The sequence below is a fragment of the Solanum lycopersicum genome, chromosome 5, assembly GCF_036512215.1.
Source record: "Solanum lycopersicum chromosome 5, SLM_r2.1".
Classification (NCBI taxonomy): domain Eukaryota; kingdom Viridiplantae; phylum Streptophyta; class Magnoliopsida; order Solanales; family Solanaceae; genus Solanum; species Solanum lycopersicum.
Window position 1 is genome coordinate 57528441 of NC_090804.1, and position 22516 is coordinate 57550956.

A 22516-nucleotide genomic window follows, 5' to 3' on the forward strand; every position below is an offset into this window, starting at 1 on the left:
GAGTCGCGAGCGAGATATCCGAGAGAGAGGCGAAGAACAGAGTGTTTGCTACAAATCAGAATTAAATGAAACTGTGGTTGTAAAATTTTATTTGAATTAGTAGTGTCACGATCGAAGAGCACCCCCTAGACGTAATCGACGTCTTCGTCCTCAAAGAGACCTTAGACTAGCCCTTAGCATATATCATCACATATCATAGGTCGAGAAAATGCGGAAAATTTAAAACTTTTACATAGTGAAAGTATACTTAGACTTCTCATTTATCATATATGGAGTTTACATAGACTCCTCGTTTATAAAGTTTACATAGACTTCTCATTTATGCAATATAACCAATTCATATGATAGTCTAATAATAGTCTCACATATAAACCATGTAATAGAGAATTAAAACGTTCGGGCATAGACCTTACACTAGTACAATATGTCACATATAGGCTTATAACAATAGTTTCGAAGATAAGGAATAAACAAGTGTCTTTAGACATAAGCAATACTACTAAGATAGACAAGTGGCATCATCCTCGAACTTTGAGGACTCACCAATAACTTGGGAACAAATCCAAGTCTTCCTTGAAATGGCCTTCTACTCTTCTATGGCCCGAACCTACATATTTGTAGAAATATAAAGAATATGGGTTAGTATAAACCACATGTACTAAGTATGGAAACATATTCAATTTAAACCATTGAAATCATGTACAAAGGGATATTTTTGTTCAAAACCATGCTAAGTCACTTTGAAAGTCTTTTATGCACACATAAGAGCATATACAAGTCAATGATCATATCATCACTTAAGCAAGTCCATATCCATATACAATAACAACATCATCATAAAGACATATCAACATGAATAACATCATCATTGAGTCATATTGTATCATCATAAGGTCATATCGACATTTCATGTTTAAGAGTCCATATCATCACATCATACAAGACTCTTACCAACAATCTCATCCCAAGCCTACAAGTGCAATGTTCATGTGAAACCCTTTAACTCCACATAATCAAGTAAACTAGAAAAGAGATCATAAGACATATTTCATATAACATCATATCATGTGTAATCATCATTTACAAAGTAACTTAGACCAATATCATGTTTATCAATGAATTCAACATCACATAAGATCAACATCATGTAAAGTCAACATTTAACATTTCATCCAAAACATAAGTGCATAAGAACAACCTCCTAGGACTCCCCTCAAGGTCAACTTGTGCAATGCATTGGTAAAGTTTTCATACCCTTACCTACACTAAAATGAACCCCTTAAGTCACCCTAGTTAGAGTTCACCTTTATTACCTCATTCGTTAATTTTACTTTTGGAAACAACCGTCTTGACCGACATTAGACCATGTGAGCTAAACATGGAATCCGGTATCATGAAATTCTACACCGAAATAAGGTGCTCTACTTGCCAAGGTAGAACCAAACATGTTCATAGTATTCTAGGTAGATCCACTAGCTAGTTTTCCTATGGGGGCAACATAGTTAAGAAACTAGGAGATATACTAGAAACTCATATATGCACATTGGATGGTAGTCTCTATCTCATGAGAATCTTTGTTAACCTACCTTTCCACATTGGAAAGGGACACCTCTCATATCTATTTTGCTCGGTGCTAAGCTAGAGTCCCTTTTTGAAATGTCTTTAAGCCCTTCTTAGTCATCATATCTTAATATATATCGTAGGAGACTAACCCCCTTGTATAATCATGTCATTAGCTCATTAGGTATACGATGTGAACTTCCTTTCATCACAAACCATCATTAGTGAGATCAACATATCATAGTCATATCATATAAGTCACACAAGAGAATCACCTTTAACATTGCATCATCACATCCTTACCATGATCTCACAATTTAACATATCCATAACATGCCATCACATTGATCATATCATCATCTTTCTAATTTATTCACAAAATTATGCTTCAATTGAAAATCATCATCAAGAATAAATCATCATTGTTGAAGTAGAGAACTCATAATCATAGAAAGTATTACTAATAGCTTCCAAAACTTCGTTCAAGATCATACCCTCAATTCATCACAATTATCCAATAATCCAATCACCATCATCATATAATAGTAAATTAACCAATAACATAATCAATTCCAACAACCCTAATCATCTACAACTCCAATTCATAACTAGGGTTAGGGAAAGGTTTCACTCATGAATCTTCCATTGGAAACTAGGTAAAATACTAAGAACTACAATAATTAACAAATAAATAATCATAATCTATCGATATAAACCAAAGGAATTTAACATTAAATTGATTTGAAAGACAATTCATGAAATTGGATGAAAACCCAAGTTTTAGACATTTTTGGAAATCAATTTTGAAGAGCCTCTTGGAAAAAGATATCCAAGAGTGAATAAATTCCATACCTTTAAAATCCTTGAAGATTGATGGAAAAAAGTAGAGAGAAAGTGGAGAGAATTGGGTTTGGGAAATAATAAGATGTTGAGTTAGGTTAATGAGGTTTAACTCTTTTATAGTCCCCAACTAAACTAATTAATCACCCCTTAAACTTTAATTAATTTGATAACTAATTATCTAACTTAACTAACATTGACCGAAATTGGATAGTCTCACCAGGGTCCAATGGACGAGTCCACATTGACGGGCCATTGACCAAACACGACCCTGTACTGGTCATCTGTGGTTTGTGTCAGAGACTCCATTTTGAGACATTTTGGAAAATTGCTAAGTCCCCACAACGAGCACCATCAACTGTTCGTTGACCCATCGACGGCTCGTCGTTTGGTTCCGTCCTTAGCCACTGTCAAATGACATCTTTTTGGTCTAATTTAGGGGTCCTCTTCAAGGACCCTTAGGGGTCCTTGGGGAGTCGTACCCGGACGTTTCGACCCTAAACACACTATAATATATGTCTAACACCTTTTTATCAAATTTGACTAAATTCCACTCTTAAAACACATCAAGGTACACTAGTTCATCTTTTATGAATCTCCGAACGTCATGGTTGTTTCTTGACATTTTGACTCTAACACTTTCTAATTGAGTTTATTACTTTTGTTTAGGCTTAGAAACATTGTTTTAAGGCTTAGTTCATCATGTGAAGTTGTAGACTAAGTCATGGATTTCTGGAGTGTTACAAGTAGTTTGCTATTTATACAATTTTCTCAAAAAAAAGTATTACATAAATTTCACTAGTTTAGGAGCTAAATAATTAGATATACTCTAGTTTGTAATATTAAGAATCTTACCAGATTTATGTGCATCCAGATACATGTCTTACCATATTGACCCTATGTATCTTGGAATACATGAGATCAAAATTAGGTGTAATTTATTCTAGACACACTGTATCTAAGTGGATATGCATCCATTTGGGATATATAATAAATTTCGTTAACCACCCTCCTATATCTCTCCCACGCTCATATGTATCTGATATCATAGATACATATGAATTACCATATACATGCATATGCATGTATCTAGTGTGCATTTAGTGTGATTCACATGTATTTGTGATACATAATAACTATCATTCGCCTCCCTCTGTATTTTAGTGTATTTGGTAGCAAAAATAATTGTATCCTCCTCAATATATGGTAGAAAACTCTTAATTAGTATTGAGAAACACAATATTTTGAAAGTATAGATAATAATATTGTGTGTATATATATATATATATATATATATATATATATATATATAGTAGTGGATTAATATGTCTAATTATGTAGTTTCTCCTACGAAAAATTGGGCAATTGAGCCTTATTTCCAACACTTCTCCTCAAGTTAGAGGAAAAATCAAAAGGCATAATATATAAATGTGCTCTTTATATAACTTGGTCTCAACTGACATCTGTGCTATCCAATCGGGTATGCACAAGTTGACACTTAAATTTGTTTAAAACTGACCAAATAAACACATATGTCCTATGTGACAATTCGTGTCTTATGTGTTGTCCTGCATGTATCATGTCATATGTGATGTGCAATTGTCTACTTGTTCAATTTTATCCAAGTTTAAATGACTACTTATGCTCATTTGAAATTGGAGGGTATGTATGACAACTAGAGTTAAGTTGAAGTTGACTTGTATGAAAGTCAACTATGTGCTTCAGTAGTAAGATGTTCTACAAAAATACCAGCTAATTATGTATATTGGATCATCATCTGGTTGTCATGATATACTGACACAGATTGTGGAACATAAATACTAGGCCAAATGATATTTTTGCAACTATTTTTTTAAAGGCTCTATACTCAGCCTTAACAGATAATAGAAATATGGTTGGTTGAGACAATCCCTAGTTGGCTGCTTTTTTTATTTAGGAAAGGGAAAAGGGTCTGATATACCCCCAACTTTGTCATTTGGAGCTAATATACCCTCGTTATAAAAGTGGCTCATATATGCCCTTACCGTTATACAAACGGCTCACATATACCCCTGCCGTTACAAAATGGCTCACATATACCCTTCATTTAACGGAAGTTAAAAAATTAGTTTTAAATTTATATTTATTACTTCTAATTTTTTTTAAAAATTATTTAGGGGTATATATGATTCTTCTATCAAAGTTTAAGATATATTTTAATTTTTTTCATACATAAATTATTTTTTGACTTCTTTTATTATAAATATTTGAATTTCTTATTCTTATTTTGTTGTTTTGTTTCATTCCTTAGTTTAAAGAATAAAAAATTAAACTATTTTTTTTGTGTGTATTGTAATTTAATTTCGTATTCGAAGAAAAAGTTTGGTCATCTACAATAAGTTTTACAAGAATATTAGTGCAACATAAATAAATTTGATTATCAGAATAATAATTATAAATTAGTCATTGAAACAAAAAAAGTCAAAAAAATATGTTTGACAAGGATTAAATTTATTTTTAGAAAAAAATAATAAAAATTTAGATTAAAATTATTATTTTTTCATTTCCGTTAGAGGAAAAGGATATATGTGAGCCATTTGTTTACAAGTAGGGGTATATATGAATCATTTTCATAACAACGGGTATATCAGCTCTAAATGACAAAGTTAAGAGGTATATCAGACCCTTTTCCCTTTAGGAAATAAGACAATCCCCAAATATGATGTAATACCTAGTTAGATGCGCCAGATATATGCTCCTATTTGAATGCGATGGAGTTTTAAAGGAATAGTTGTAAAATATTGTCATATTAGAAATTACTGAAAATTTTCGTAGTTTGAGGCGTGTTTATGATATTGTTTTTATAGATATTTGAAAGAATATTTAAAAATATCTTTGAACTAGGCACAAATTATTAGTTCATCTCGAACTATTGATAATTTTAATTCGTACGAGTTTAAGAATGTTATCACAAAATATTTCATTGCTAGTAATGTATCCTTCAGAATTCAATACGTTCTTCTAATATAAAATTATGAGCTGGAATCTACCAAAAAAATGTAATCTTAAGAAAACCTAACATTTTTAAAAGAACTTTTCTTTATTTTTCCACTGTCCAAAGATAATATAGATAGAGAGAGCGCAAACACTGAGATCCTAATCATCTGCAATATAAGTTTTAAAAATAAGAATGACATAAAAGAATTAGACCAATTGGCCTGACTTAGATTAGAAATTTTTTTGGTAATTGACAAATTTAATTATTATGAAATGATATCATTAAGAATGAAAAAAATATATAATCAATTCTAATGAACAAAATTATCAATAGCAGATGTTCGAGAGATTCTATAAGATATTCTTATTCTGTTTTGGCGTAATTTAAGTTTAAACATCAGGATTGTAACAAATCAGAATGTCATTTTTTATTTATTTTATTACCACTTTATCCCTTCCAATAGTTGCGTTCAGTCATTTCTGATCAATTTGTGAAGTTGATTTTGAATTTTGAGTAAAAGATTGTAAATTTTGGAAGTTTTGAGCTTTGGAAGGCTTAAGTTGTTAAAAAGAGTTTCTTGGCGTTAATCAAAGTTTTGAGTCTCGCAATAAAATTTGTCAGTTCCATCAAGTGTGAAATGCAAAATTTGATCTATGAGAATTGTCGGTTTCAAATTTGGAGTTGTTCCACATATTTGAGGTCTTAAGTTGTTAGTCTATAACATTTTAGCCAGTTTAGTCGACATACGAGTTTAGGTGTTCGGATCCGATTTTCAATTATTTGATTGGGTTCGGGGGTTTATTTTAGGCGTAGAATAGGTCTAAGTTGATTTTCATAGGTCTCGAGCTTAATTTCTTCTTTTTAGTCATTATGTTAGATCTGCAACTTTGCCCTATTCACGATAGTTTCATGTAGCTCTGCCCTATTCATGATAGTGCTTCACATAGCTCTGCTCTATTCTCCAGCTTCATAGGTAATCCAGGTTTCTAATTTGATAGAGTTTCTCAGTTTCAGATTCTTCATATACATCATTCTAAGCAATTAATCCAAAAATTAATGGTACAATATCATGTTCTTATTAAAACGAAATCCTATCACATAGTAGTTGTTAGAATATTTGGGTCAATTTTTGTTAACAAATTGAATAAGAATTGATTTTGGGATTCATATGAAGTTTGTAGGTTTCTCAATTCTATTTTGTATTTCATTTTTCTGTAGTTTTTGACAGAATAAGAATTGATTTTTGGATTTATGTGAAGTTTGAAGGTTTCTCAATTTGGTTATGTATTTCGTTTTTTTGTAGGTTTTGACAGAATTGATCATATCCTCCACTTTGGTGTCTTCATCATATAAACGTTCTATTTTTCAGGTACTCAATCAATTGAGGTGATTTTTTATTTTGTAAACGTAACTTTTTTGTGTTTACGACGTGTATTGTGTAATATCTGTGTCTATTATTAATTTATTGGAAAATTGATCGTTTTGTTTGCTATGGTGTTGTTAACGTACTCAATTCTCGTGACTGTTTGTTTGAATCTCGAACATAACAACAAACTATTTTTAAAAAATTGTAGTATGTTGATGAGTATGTTCCCAGTTAGGAATGTTGTTAAATTGGAGCTGATTTTTTTTCTCGATTTTGGAATTTAATCGAAAAAAAAATGTTAGATCCTTAAGACTAGGGGTGGGCATTCGGTTTTTCGGTGCGGTTCGGATTTTTTTTTCGGTTTTCGGTTTTTATAAATTGCGTACCGAATACCGAACCGAAATATTTCGGTTCGATTCGATTTTTGTTAATTCGGTTCGATTTTTATTAATTCGGTTCGGTTTTTTAATTCGGTTTTTTAATGGGCCTGTTTAATTCGTCCGGCGGCTGGCTGACTGCTGACTGCTGCACGTCCGGCGGCTGGCTGACTGCTGCACGTCCGGCGGCTGGCTGTTGCTGAGTGTTGTCGCGGCTGGCGGCTGGCTGCTGCTGTCTGCGGCTGGCTGCTGCTGGTTGCTGCTGTGCTGCTGGCGGGCGGCGGCTGGTTGCTGCTGTGCTGCTGGCGGGCGGCGGCTGGTTGCTGCTGTGCTGCTGGCTGCTGCTTCCCTTGTTGTGGCTGGCGCCTGGCGGTGCTTCAGGGAAGACAAGAGTGGTTGGAGACTTGGAGTAGAAGAGGAAGAGAGAAATGAAGAGGAAGAAGTCAAGAAGATGAGGAGTGAATTGAAAAAATCTGGTAGAAAGAGAAAGAGTCAAAAGTAGGGTATTAGGGTTTTTACTTTTTTTTAAAAAAAATATTTAATATTAATAATTATTAATTAATATAATATAATTTATAAATTATTAAATTATAGCATAAAATTTCGGTTTAAACCGAAATACCAAATTCCAAAGTAATATGTACCGAAAACCGAACCGAAATACCGAAAAATACAAAAAATTAAATCGAATACCGAACCGAAAACCGAAATACCGAAACCGAAATTCTAAAAAAATTCGGTTCGGTTCGGTGTTTAGGTTTTTCGGTGTTTATGCCCACCCCTACTTAAGACTGTTTCTCTAAGTTTGGAAACTAAGAACTTTTCATTGTTTCCCTATTGAAAAACTAGAAATCCAGACAAATTAAGAAACTTCATTACTTAGGGCCCGTTTGGCCATAGATTTTGCACATCAAACTTGGGAAAAAACTTGGCAAATTTTGTTTGTCCATACACATTTCTATTATTTGGCAAATTTTTTTGGCAAATTTTTCAAATTCCCAAATACTAGAAAAAACTAGTATTTGGGACAAATTCCATTATTTGGAAAGTTTTAAAAATTCAATTTTTACCCTTAACTTTTTATTTTACAAAAATAATAATATTTATTAATACCAACTAATTCATTTATCTCCCATCACATGGTATATAAATTAGTAGTTCTATTTTTATTCAATATAAGAAAATTTACTCAATATTTTATTTTGGTAGATAAATATTACATTGTTGATGCTGGTCTACGGAACACAAGAGGATTTTTAGCTCCATTCAAAGGAATGCGCTATCATTTGCAGGACTACCGAGGAAGTGAAAGAGAGCCTAAGAATGGAAAAGAGCTAGTTAACTATAGACATGCTTCTCTGCGCAATGTAATTGAAAGAACTTTTGGTGCGTGAAAAAGTAGATTCAGAATACTAAAACAAGGCATGAACAACTATGAATGTGACATGCAAGTGAAAATAGTAATTGCTTGCGCTGTATTGCATAATTTTTTACGTGAACACCAAAGTAGTGATGGAATATTCAATGAATATGAAAATGATGATATGGTTGTTGATGAAAGTGACGAACTATTGGCTCAGGGAAACAACATCGCTTCATCTTCTCGATCATCTGATTCGGAAATGCAAGTTCATCGAGAAGAGATTGTTCATAAAATGTGGGAAGATTATATTAAAGAATAGGTTGAGCTCTTTCAGAGAGAAAGCATAGGTTCTTTAGTGATTGCAATATTTATTTCCTTTTGTTTTCTTCTCTCTTTTTTCCCGAATTTATATTAGTTGTATTTTCATTATCATGATTAGTACCAAGACCTTTTCACTATACGAATATTTACTGTAATGATTCTTGTTAATTTGTTGCGGAAGTCATAAATATTGTTACATGAGATTTCTATTGTGCTATGTAATACAAATTTATGGTTAGTTTGATAGTTTTAAAAACTTATGGATATAAATCATATTTCTTAAAAAAATGAAATATGTTTCTCAAATTCTATGGCCAAACACATGCTAAATTTTCACCCAAATTTTCATCCAAATAATATTTGCCAAAAATATTTCAATATCTATGGTCAAACGCTAGCTTAGTCTGGATTGTACTCGTTTACAACTATATGATTTGCGCAATTGGTAATTTGAAAAATAAATTGTTCATTGTTAAAAAAATTAAGAAGTCGTCATAAAGTAAATATCAGACGAAATTTATTACGTAAGTCACATTCTTTTTCTCTTCTCTTCTTCTCTTATTCTTTTCTATGTTTCTCTAGTATGAGCTTACTTGCTACAATTGTTTTTTCAATCTGCAGTGTAATATTTTTTTGAACTGCTTCTTGTTTTGTGAGTGCTATATTAGCCAATAGATCTGCTACCGCATTAGCTTCTCTGAAAACATGTTGAATGGTAGCTCATGTGTGTTTCATTTCTTGTTTTATCTCCTAAGTCATATCTGCTAGTTCCCAGGGGAAATCTCAAATTTCCTTCAACGTATTAATTAGACTTAAAGTATCAGTCTCTAAAATAATGTTGTTCCACTTTCTCTGTCTACAACAAAGCATTGCTTTGAAAATTAATGTTGTTTCAGCCACAATATTGGTTGTAAAACCAAGTGGTTGGCTTCATTTTACATTAAATCTCCATGGCAATCTCTATTGCAGATCCCATAAGTGCTTTCACCCGGATTTCTCCTACTACCTCCATCTATATTACATTTTATCCTCCATTGTTGTAGGTTCCTCCTATTTGATTCATGGTTGAAAACTTTAGATTTATAGCTTTTCATAAGGATTATAAAACTATTCTAATCCTTTGGACTGCCATAAATCCATGAGTACTTCGCTTTGATAACCTGTTGAATGGTGGTTTGAACTTGCTGGATTATTCTACCTAAAGTGATATCTTTGCATGTCGTCTTTAGTTCTTCATCTTCTATAATTTCCGCATAATAACTGTAGGTATAGCCCTATATGTTGTTCTGAACTTTGCATTCCCTTTGATCTTCCAATATTTTATAATCAGTTGTTGAAATGCAGTCCTTCAATATTGATACCTGCACAGGCAACAAAATGCTATCATTATTAAATTGTTTTGGCTTTTCTCTTGAGCAGTATTATTTAAAGTGACTGCTTCATCTCTTAAAGATCAGCCCATAGATATTCTGTCTCTATTTCACTGCTTTATTTTTGTATATTTGTATCACTGCTTGTAATATCATGAAGATTACAGCATAACTAAAACTACTTATAGCACTTTGTATATGCCAACTAACCTCAAAAGATCAACCCATAGATATTCAATACACGCTTAGGCATCTTAGAACTTGAGACCAAACAATAGTAGTAAATCAACTCTCAATGATAAGGTTCTTAATATTCTCAAGTTCCTTCTACATAACATACCATCAGGTCACTTTGTACTCCCCATTTTAGCTGCCTATGTAAGCTTTAAGTGTAATCAGAAGCTTTGAATACTTGAACAGTCAGAAGCTTAAATTTATAATTAGGAGCAATAAAATCATATGTAGTTTCTGTAATTTGTCCTTGTATATGAATATCTTGAACAACCTTTCGTAGAATATTCTTAACTACGCAAGTTGCACCTTAATTTTTATGCAAGATTTCAACTTAACTAGAACTGCTTATAGAATTTTTCTTTTATAGCATAACTAGCTTCAGAAAAACATCCAATAGATGTTTGGTATACCCTTAGGCATCACAGAAGTTGAGATCAAATGATACAAGTAAATTTTAACTTTTAAAAAAGGTGCTCAATTTTCTAACGTTTCTGCTGCATAACATACAATCAGGTCACAATCAGGTAAGTTTGTACATCCCACTTTATCCATCTATGTAAGCCTTAAGTGTATTACAATAAGAAGCTCTAAATACTTAAACTATTAAATGTTTAAATCTGAAAATAGGTGCTCTTAAAAAACTGCATGTAGGTTGTGCAATTTTATCTCGATCTAGAATTTGGTCTCTTTTAGGCCTGAAGTCCAGTTAGTTTTATCTATGCTTTATTGGTTTATATGTGTATTAGTATTCTAATTACTGAAGTCACTCCTTATACAACCCACACCATCCTTTCTCTATTTTAGACTATCTACATACCAGGAATTTTGTATTTTCCAATTGAGACTAATTAGGTGGATGCCTTGTCAGCCCTTGAATGTTATCTCAAAGCCATCTACATTGTTTCCAGCTCCTGAAGTGTAGTTAGTTCTATCAATAAGTTTTGTTGATGTAGTTGAGTATCAGTTATCCGATTACTCGAAGTAATCCTCATACACATCATCCCGTGATTTCTTTTTTTAAGATGATCTATATTCCATCGCTTCTACATTATCTAATTGAGATAACTGCTCCCCTCTAGGCCTGTGGAATAGCCCATCGAACCAGAAATTGATCCCTTCTAGGCATGAAGTCTAGTTAGTTTTATCTATTTGTTTGTTGTATCGCTTCGTATTAGTATTCTAATTACTGAAGATACTCCTTACACAACCCATCCTATCCTTTTTCTATTTTAGACTATTTGCATCACCATGAATTTTGCATTTCCAATTGAGACTACTCATGTTGATGTCTTGCCACTTGTCATCCCTTAAATGTTATCTTAAAGTCATAAGCATTGTTTTCGGCTGCTGAAGTATTTTTAGTTGTATCTATAAGCTTTGTGGATATAGTTGAGTATTAGTTATCCAATTAGTCGAAGTAATCCTTGTACACCTCATCCCCTGATTTCTTTGTTTCTGATGATATATATTTCATTGCTTCTGCATTTTCTAATTGAGATAACTATTGTTGATGTCTTGCCAAACGCCTTGAATTTTTTATTCCAAATTCATCAACATTGTTGCCAGCTCTCGAATGTAGAGTTTGTTTTCTTGTTGTAAATAGTTATATATAGTCTATGATAAAGTAATTTTATCCAAAACAGAGTCATTTAATCAAAACACCAGAATTTAGCTATAATAGAGAACCATTAATTTTATGTAGTATAACCAGTAAAGGTTGTCATATGCAGAAAGTCAAAAATTATAAGTAGGACTTAACATTTCATTACAGATTTATAAGAAACATTTAGAGAAAGAGACAGTCCTGAATAAAGAAGGAAATTTTGGCAGCAAACCGAGACAAAGACTTGGATGGATAACAACAACTAGTGATGGATCAACAATTCTTGATAATTCATATATATCGTATCGTGGAATATCCCGTCGATCCAGGAACTGATCCCCTCTAGGCCTGAAGTATAGTTTGTTTTATCTATAGGTTTTGTTGGAATAGTTGTGTATTGGCATAGGTAAGGAATAGTCCAATGCCATTTCATCATTTACATTCAGATTTCCTGGTTCCTTAGTAGGTGTCTCATCTAATTTTAGACCTTGATGATCAATAACATCACTATTGGTTCTGGACTAGTTGATTCTTTTTCTGTTAGTTCTCCCTTTAAGCAGAAGCGTTCTCCTTGTAGAATAGAAAATCAGTCAATATATGGACCATCTATTTGTTGTTCAACCTTATTAGTACTGTTAATTGGTTCTGACAACATAGTTTTTTGTCGATCCAACTGCTTCCCTTTATCTCTATTACTATCATTTACTTTTTTGGACTAATGGGTTTTACTCCATCTATCTGCTACGTTGCATTATTAATTACTTCCGTTGGCTAGTTCTGGACTATGCACTGCTTTTACTCCACTTATCTACTATTCCTCATCCTTATTACTACTTTAAACTAGTTTTGGACTAGGCATTGTTCTTTCTACATCTATCTGCTCTTCATTCATATTATAACCATTAATCTGTTCTGGACTAGGCCTTGCTTCTTCTTTGAGTTCATCACATGAACTCAAGCTTTCATTGAGGTGACCATTTGCGAAAGCATCATAGTGGAACCAGCCCTTAATTTTATCACAAAATCATTATCATTGTCTCCGGCTACTGTAATGTAGTTAGTATGGTCCATGTGTTGTTTGTGTAGATGAATATTATTGATCTTATACTAACACATAAAATAACTTTATATCATAATCTACACAGGCGATCCAACTGGCTTCAGATCCTTTAGTTGTTTTCTGTGAGATGATATAATTGCTATTTCCTGATGTTTTTATCGATTGGATTGCATCTTTTGACACATTTATTTTATTATTTCAGGTTATACGGAATGGTGTTCGCAAAGTTAGCTTATGAACTATTTTAGTATGGAAAATCATTGTGGAAATTCTTTGAAGACATTATTTTGTTGGATTGGTTATATGATGATATTAGATACTTCATTCAATTAAGTTTAATTTCTGAGTTGTGATACTGTAGTTTGGATTAATATTTTTTTGTTTGTCTAGATTTGATGAGATATATAATGTTTTATGAATTATATTATATATTTGTTTAGCTTTTGACAAACTTCATCGCCTGTAATAAGCTCTCTTTTGATTAGACTTAATTTTGTTGGATTTACTATTATAAACATATCAATGGAAGTGAAAACTACATAACTTTATGAGTGGATGTAGCTATTAATTGTGGCTAATCAATCGGTCGCTAAGTTTGTGGCTTTTAGCGTCAAATTAAGTGAATTATCTAGCCATAAATTTATCATTTTAAATTTGATTTACCAACAATTTTAATTGCCACTAGAACTATTAATTTTAGTGGCAATTTAGTAGGATTTACCAACTATAAAAATCGACACTATACAAGTATAACTAACTTTTTTATTGGATTTAACAGTAATCTAAATTGCTGAAACCTATTGCCGCTAGAACAAATATGTTTTAGCAGCAATTTAGTCTTTTTACCGGCTATAAAAATGGATGCTACATGAGAATAACAAGCCGCTTAGGATTGTATTTAGTAGCCTTATAAATTGCCTCATCAGACTGCCACTAAGTCGAATGAGTTTTAGCAGCAAAAGAGCTTGATTTTACCAGCTTTTGTCAAAAAGGCTGCAAAAGCCTTTGTAGACCCCTGATACAGTGGCCAAAGTACATTGACTGGTAATGGCTATAGCTGCCATAGTTATGGCCGCTAGTGCCTTTTTTAGTTGCCGCTAAATCCATTTTATGTTGTAGTGATTGTGTGAGTTACTATTTTCTGCTTTCTAGTGCCCGGTGTGTTTTTCATTGTGACTATAAGACCTTCTCTTGCGATCGTGTAAGGGTGATTGTGTACCAATCGCGATTGTGTGAAGTGTAGTCATGATCGCGTAGGGTCAGTATGTTGGTCATCGCGATCGCATGAGTCCCAGTCGCGATGGTCAACTTTAATAAGTTGACTTGTTTACTCATCACGATCGTGAGGTATTGGGTAACGATAGCGATGAGCAATAATTACCTGAACGATATGTATTCCTATTTCTCCTATTGTTGAACCCTAGCAGCTCGATTCATGCAATTTGAAAAGCAATTTTTGAGTTACTTCAATTAATTAACAATTTCTAACTCCTTACCTCTTTTACCCATTGATTATTTTATGACTTTGATGATTAAGCATGGGGTTTGATTCCAAAGTATAAAGGTTTTTGGAAAGACTTATGGTTTTGATAAAATGGTGATTTAAGGTATGATTGAGCTTCATTTTGTAAATAGTTTTCACCAATAGTTTCTAAATATTTTGGGTAACATTATTTTATACTAATTTTCAGATTTATCCTTCATTTTTGAAATTGAATTTTTGGTCATTTTGGCCTCATTTTCCAAAAATATTATTATGAGTGTTGATAACTCCAAATACTTAAATGATTTATCATTTGAATAGCTTGTGTTGATTGGAAATCTAACAAAGAGGGAAAACTCAAGTTATACAGAGATTGTTTAATTAAACTGAGGCAAGTAGACTTCTAGATCTTTGTCAATCTTGTGGGATCTTGTATTTCTTGTTTTATGTGTTGGGGAGTAATATAAATTGGTGATGGATTGAATTGTTCACCTTGTATGATCTTAATTATGAAATGAATATAAACGTGATGATAATTTGATGCGTATAATATGGTGAATTATTGGAGTGGTAATATTGATGCGTAATTGTATATACTTTGATTAGGTTGTTATGGACTGTGAATTGACATGGAAGGTGTCATCTTATCATTATTATGTGAACGTTCCTATTCACATTGGTTTTGAAACACCGTGTTGTTGTATATAATGATGATTATGTCGAAGGAAAATGGTCATGTCGATGTCGAAAAAGAAATGGTTTCAGTGGATACATAGACTTTATGCATCCCCCATGGGTTTCGTCTAAGTCTCAGTGAATGTGTATCGTTAGGACAAACATGTTCACATTACCTGGCATTGCACTATGCATCTCTTATATCAAATTCCGCACAACAAATTGGTATCAGAGCCTCTCGGTTAATCGGTGTTCTTGGAGAATTCGAGATGTCTGCTTTGAACGTGAAAATCGACAAATTCACAGGGAGGAACAGTTTCAGTTTATGGCAGATCAAGATGCGGGCTTTGTTGAAACAGCAAGGCTTCTGGGCACCGTTGTCGAAAGACAAGAACGCCGTCGTTACTTCTGAGATGGCAATTCTGGAGGAAAAGGCGCACTCGACGATTATGCTGTGTCTCGCGGATGACGTCATCACGGAGGTCTCGGATGAAGAGACTGCTGCTGGTCTGTGGTTGAAGCTGGAGAGTTTGTACATAACAAAATCTCTAACCAACAAGCTGCTTCTGAAACAACGTCTATTCGGTTTACGAATGGCTGAAGGTACACAACTCAGGGAACATTTAGAGCAATTGAATACTTTCTTTGTTAAGTACATGACATATTATAGCTGCTACTTCACGACCCAACATTCTCTGAACTTAAGGTGAGTTGTTTCTTCCGAGCTGCTATGGATTCCTCTTTTTCTACTAGTCCATTGTTTAGAATTACATTCTTTAGTTGTCAACTTTAGGGTTGCAATTCTATATTCTAAACTATGTAGAGTTTTTATACAATAATTTATGTTTATGGGGAGTATTTTATGCAAGTAACAATTTCTTGTTATGACACTTGATTTCTATTGTTTCTGTTATTTTTATTGTCTGGTTGATCACGGGTTGGTTGGTAATTTATTTTCCTATCCGATTTTTTGTGTGGCGCCACTCATGATAAATTAGGTCATGACAAAGTTGGTTTCAGAGTCTGAGGTTCATCGATCTCGTCGTATCTAAACAGGTCTTTAGGAAACATGTGTATTTTTTTCTTAAGAGGCTACAGGACTATAGGAAATCATCCCTTCTTTTATTCCTTTGTTATATTACATGATTCTTATTGAAATCTTACTTTTTTCATTCTTCGTTCGCAGATGGTTGACACGAGACATATAGTGAGGGTACCTACTTCAGCTACGGAATTGGAAGTGCGAGGGCAAGGAAGGGGTAGAGGTAGAGGAAGGGGCAGGGGCAAAGCAAGAAAAACCCACCCTAGGTGGAGCTCAAGCAGTGGCTAGGCCAAGACCGACGACCCCTTGTCCACCTAGGATAATGTGAAGGTAGAGTATAAGGAGGGTGAAAACCTGAGATGGCCACACAGATTGGGGGTGCATGATTTCCCCTTTGACTTCTGTGGTTGTTCAATAGGTTTTGGCCTTTCTGAGTGGGATAGCAGGTACGGGAGTCACTATTGTGCTAGTTACTCTTCCCAGATGATTTTTAACATGATTCTGTAGTTAACCAGAATTATTGATTGTGATCAAACTTACAACTTTCGAAACTGAAAAACTCACTCAATATCCATCTAATCACCTCGAGAATCATGTCATCTATCTCAGTAGGCCATAAATGATATACATAAGCTATAGAAACAACAAAATGGAGAAACATACTGAAAACTCAAAACAACCATGAAAATTGTTACACTTTCTTCATTGGAGGGGCTTGTAAACGACAAGAAAAATCAGTATGTGTAACAATATGTTGAGTTTTAAGAATTTAGAAGATCAACTTAGACTAAAAGTTAATGGCACATTTATTTATACTTTTATATAAGAATTGAGAAGATTATATAAATCATGAATGAATAACTAGTATTAGGTCCTCATGATGTCACATGTGACATAGATGACTTTTTTTTTTTGCACTAAAGTTACATAAATTGATTGTTTTGCTATTCTATGACAGTATGCACCATTTCCATTGGAATTCCACTAGATGTAACACCATCACTACATACTTTTGGTGACTAAAATATTATTTTTCCTGCACAATTTTCCCCCTTTATTTTTGAAAATATTAGTTCTCAAGGTACCATATAGTTTATAGTATCTGACCATATTATGTCCTTGTCATATACAATACGAGTTATTTTAATCTGTCATCCATTTATCAAAATTTCATTAGGTTTTCTATTTTATCAAAAGTGCATTGTTCAACCAAGGCCTTGTAATGGCAATAAAGGAAGCTAATTAATCGAAAAATAAGATCTAGCCTACATTTTTTGTTATTTCAATTTTTTTTATTTCGATTTTGAATTACAAGAGAATATGCTTGAGTAATTGAAGGTAAATGCTTTATCATATTATACGAGTTTCGATTCAGAAAATCTCACTAAAAATTATACGAAGTGCTTATTTTGGGCATATTTTAGATTGTGTATTCATATACGATATTTATATGAGTTCATATTCGGACAATCTCACTAAAAATACGATATTTATATGAGTTCATATTCAGATAATCTTACTAAAAATAATGTAAGACACTAATCTTGCACATATTTTAGATTGTATGTCGTACATCTACAATCATAATCATGTAAGATATCTAAACGAGTTCTGATTCAGAGAATCTCACTACAAATAATGTCAAATGCTAATCTTGCTCATATTTTATATTGTATGTCATACATCTACAATCATAGTCAGGGCCGACTCAACAAAATTGGAGGCCTAAAGCAAAACTTTAAAGAGGGGCCCTAATATATATTTGTTTTGATAAAAAAATAATCATGTATATTCATTTAAAATCTATTTTTCTAGCCCTTTTAGATGTGAAGTCATTAGTTACTGTTTTCTAAACGATTTGTTTTAGTAATTTATTTTCAATTGATAATATAGCTAATGCATTCAATCTCATATTGTTGATCTTAGATAAGATTTATCAATTTTAGTTTCAAAAAACTTCTTTTAGCCGAGGCAGTAGTTGTGGTAATTGTTAACATGATTCTATAAGCAACATATGCATTATGAAAAGAATCAAGTCTTTTTTTTATCGAGTATTTCACTAAATCATTATCTTCTACTTGTATTATTTCTCTTAATAGTAACTAAAATGAGAATATGTATACTTACTAACTAAAAATTTTAACAATAACAAAAGTTCAAGAAAAATTATAAAATAAAGTTAGAATAATAAAGTCTGGCTCACAAATTTGATAAGTAGGTATAACAATATTCAAACAGTGTTGCTGTCACGACCCAAATCCGGGCCGCGACTGGCACCCACACTTACCCTCCTATGTGAGCGAACCAACCAATCTAAACCTTAACATTTCAATATAATATCAACATAAAGTAATGCGGAAGACTTAAACTCATTAATAAAATCAATAACTATTATTATCCCCAAAATCTGGAAGTCATCACCACAAGAACATCTACGATCAAATGACTAAACTAAGAGTATTCTAAAAGGTAAAAATACATAAGAAGCTAGTCCATGCCGGAAGTTCAAGGCATCAAGACTTGAAGAAGAAGATCCAGTCCAAGCTAGAAGCATTTAGCTCACCCTGAATTTCTGGTGTAGTAAGACTGGCTTGAATTACTGTCGAGTCGAAGGCGACGGCACGTTTGCTGCACTCCACAAATAAACAAGAAGAAAACATAAAAGTAGGGGTCAGTACAAAACACGGGTACTGAGTAGATATCATCGGCCAACTCAAAAAAGAAAACAGTATATATCAGATAATATCATAAAATCAATTAATATCCTTAGCATGCAGCATTTACAGTTACCATAACCCTTGGTTACAACACCAAGCATATCAATGAGGACTCACGCCTCCTCATCATACTCATTTGGGAATTAGGTTCATTAGATTTGAATATATTATCATCTTTCAAGACTCATTATCTTTATTCCCCTCGTGTCGGTACGTGACACTCCACTCCTCAATATACTATCCTGGTGTCGGAACGTGACACTCCGATCCTCATATACTATCCTGGTACCGGAACGTGGCACCCGATCCATATACTATCCTGGTGTCGGAACGTGACACTCCGATCCTCATATACTATCCTGGTACCGGAACGTGGCACCCGATCCATATACTATCCTAGTGTCGGAACGTGACACTCCGATCCTCATATACTATCCTGGTACCGGAACGTGGCACCCGATCCATATACTATCCTGGTGTCGGAACGTGACACCCGATCCATATATTCTATCCTGGTACCGGAACGTGGCACCCGATCCCCTAATCTCACCACTTTCGTTCATCAAGCCTTCTTTTATACCAAGGCATCATCATTAACAAAGTAGATTAGGGTTTCTTTTCAAGGTTTGGGATTCAATAGCTTCATCATGCTTATTTCTTCACAATTACATAATCACATCATTCATGCATGCATACAATTAAGCATATAGAAGGTTTACAATACTACTAACACATATCATTCGCTATTAAGAGTTTTACTACGAATAGCATGAAAACCATAACCTACCTCCACCAGATATTCGTGATCAAGCAAGCAATTTCCTCAAGATCTTTGCTTTCCTCTTTGTTTCCCTCTCTCTCTCTCTCGATCGTTTCTCCCTCTCTTTCTGTTCTTTTCTTTTTCTTATTCAAACCCTCTTTCTTTTACCCTAATTAGCATATAATTAAGTATGAAAGATGATGAGTTTAATCCACTAACTAACTCAAGGTTACCTCTTTTAACCCCCAAGTAATTAGACTTATTAACATTAACCCACTAACTTTATAATTAAGGCAAGAATAGTCAAAAACGTCCCTTAAAACGTATCAAGAAATCCGACCCAGACTGGGATTGCGCAGTCTGTGACTGCCCGTCGCGCCTGCGACGGTCCGTCCTGCTGCCCGTCACAGAGTTCAGAGACTCAATTTCTCTGAAGGGTCTGTGACGGTCCGTCACACCTGTGACGGCCCGTCCTGCCATTCCGTCACGAAGTTCAGAGAGTCGATTTTCCGTATCCAATTTCAGATTTTCTAAGTGTTTTGAAACGAGACCCTGCGACGGTCCGTCGTGCCCATGACGGTCCGTCGTGGGGTCTGTCGCTTCTGCCAGTTTTTCCAGAATTGAAGTCTGCTGCTCAAAACGACTAAACAGGTCGTTACAGTTGCATTCCTTCAATACAATGATTGCTTGTTGTACTTCTTATGATTTTAAAGAAAACACTCCAAAATATTTTTTTTCTTTTTTAACTTGTGAGCAACCGTAAATCAATTTTTTTAGAAGAGAGTAAAATATTGAGAATAAAAAAAATGAGTATAAGATAAATAATAATATAAGGTCAAATTTTTAGAAGATAAATAAGGAAACATGATTTCCCACTTAAGAAAATCAGTTTCAAACTATTTCATTCCCTTAGAAAAATGGGGAAAACTAATGATTATTTTGGTTTTTTTATACTTTTTACATGTTTTTTTTTAATTTAAAAATACATATAATTTTAAGTAATAGGTATAAGTAATTTTTTTTAAAATTGGGGGCCCCAAAAATATGTGGTCCCAAGCAATGACTTTAGTGACCTAGTGATTAAGACAATCCTGATTATAGTCATGTACAATATCTAAACGAGTTCTGATTCAGAAAATCTCACTGGAAATCATGTCAAGTGCTTATCTTGTTCATATTTTAGATTCTGTGTCCTGCATTCACAATCATAGGTAAAAACTTATTTCATAAGTCATTCGTTCATATGTGAATATAACACTCTCTTATTTTTCTATTTGCTTAATGAATTAAGAAGTCATAATAGGACCATTGCTAGGTTTTCTCAAGAAATCTATTAGTCCTTTGAGAACAATATCTTTTACTTAGATTTGAACCATTTTAAGTAAAGATTTAATAACATATATTGGTTTAATTTTGGTTAGTTTTTAGTGTAAGAACTCAAAAGGAGCAAAGATACAAAATACATCTATTTAAACATGCTTTAGGGGTATGTTTTAGCTTTTAGAAAGTGTTAAAAGTAGCTAAAAGCTACTTTGAGAGAGAATTTCTTTCCATAGTAGGGGATCACATCATAATTTTTTAGTATTCTTTCCTTTCCTCATTATTATAGAGATATGTATCTTCTTGGTTTACATTATTCTTACTCTCACCGATGAGCATTTTATTAAATATATTTATCGCATATTACTTATTCACGTACTTAATCAGGATAGAATCAGAGGCGGCTTTGTCTTATAAAAATTAAGACACTTGCTTAAGGCCTCAAATTTTTACCAAACAAATTATGTATTAATTTTTTATTTTAAAAAATAATTATTTACAATAAGAAGTATATAATTTATATTTTTTATTACATTCCTTTTCTAATGTTCACATTATCTATTTTTAGAAACTCATTTTGCTTCATGTTATCAACTTATTACTTATAGAATTGTGTTTAACAATTCATTTCATGATTGTCTCAATAAAATAATATTTTTCAGCATTAAATTGATAAAATCTTATATAAAATTAATAATTTTAAATAATAAAAAAAAGAACTCGAAAAAATCATCTATAAAAAAATTAAGTAATACTTTGCATCTAAATAGTTAGAAAAATAAATTTTAAAATTAATATGTATGAAATTTGTTAGGCTCAATTGAAATTTCGCTTTAGGCCCCCAATTACGTTGAGTCGTCTCTGAATAAAAATAATTAATTTTTTTCCATTTTACCCTACAATTAATATAATCTTTGAAAGTTTAAACAAATTTTAAAAATCTAACAATTTCTTTTTTTTAAGAGGCTAATTAATATAAATAAAGGGCAAAATAATAAAATTGATCAATCTATTAATGATTTATTAATAACCATAATAAAATAGAAAATATTCCTCTAATATGGATGAAGGGAGTATATTTTAAGTATGGGTAGCTAAAGTCATAGTTGGAGGGTTATAGACTGGTATTAATATTATTAGGCATTGATTATCTTGCTAAGTTGTCTTTGAATATTGATAATCTACTTGTTTGCATGCTTTATTGTTAACTTCAGTGATTGTGCACACTAGATTAAGTCATCGATACAATAAAATTTCATTAAATTAATATAGATATGATTATAAAATATTATTTTGTAGAAGTATTATTTAATGTATAAATTAATATTGATTAATTTAATGAGTACTTTGAGATTCAATCTTGTGATATTGGAATAATAAGAGTTTTCAAGATGTATTATGCAACAGATTTTATCATATGATATTAGAAGGGCATGAATGGAAAAAAT

General features: G+C 32.8%; 1 long non-coding RNA gene across 1 annotated transcript; it reads left to right on the top strand.

Annotated features, from left to right (window-relative positions):
* The first annotated feature begins 5745 nt into the window (after positions 1-5745).
* LOC138348600 (uncharacterized) lies at positions 5746-9033 on the top strand. Its single transcript, XR_011221362.1, has 3 exons — positions 5746-6350; positions 6681-6746; positions 8330-9033. It is a non-coding gene; the product is annotated as an uncharacterized lncRNA (long non-coding RNA).
* The last annotated feature ends 13483 nt before the right edge of the window (positions 9034-22516 follow it).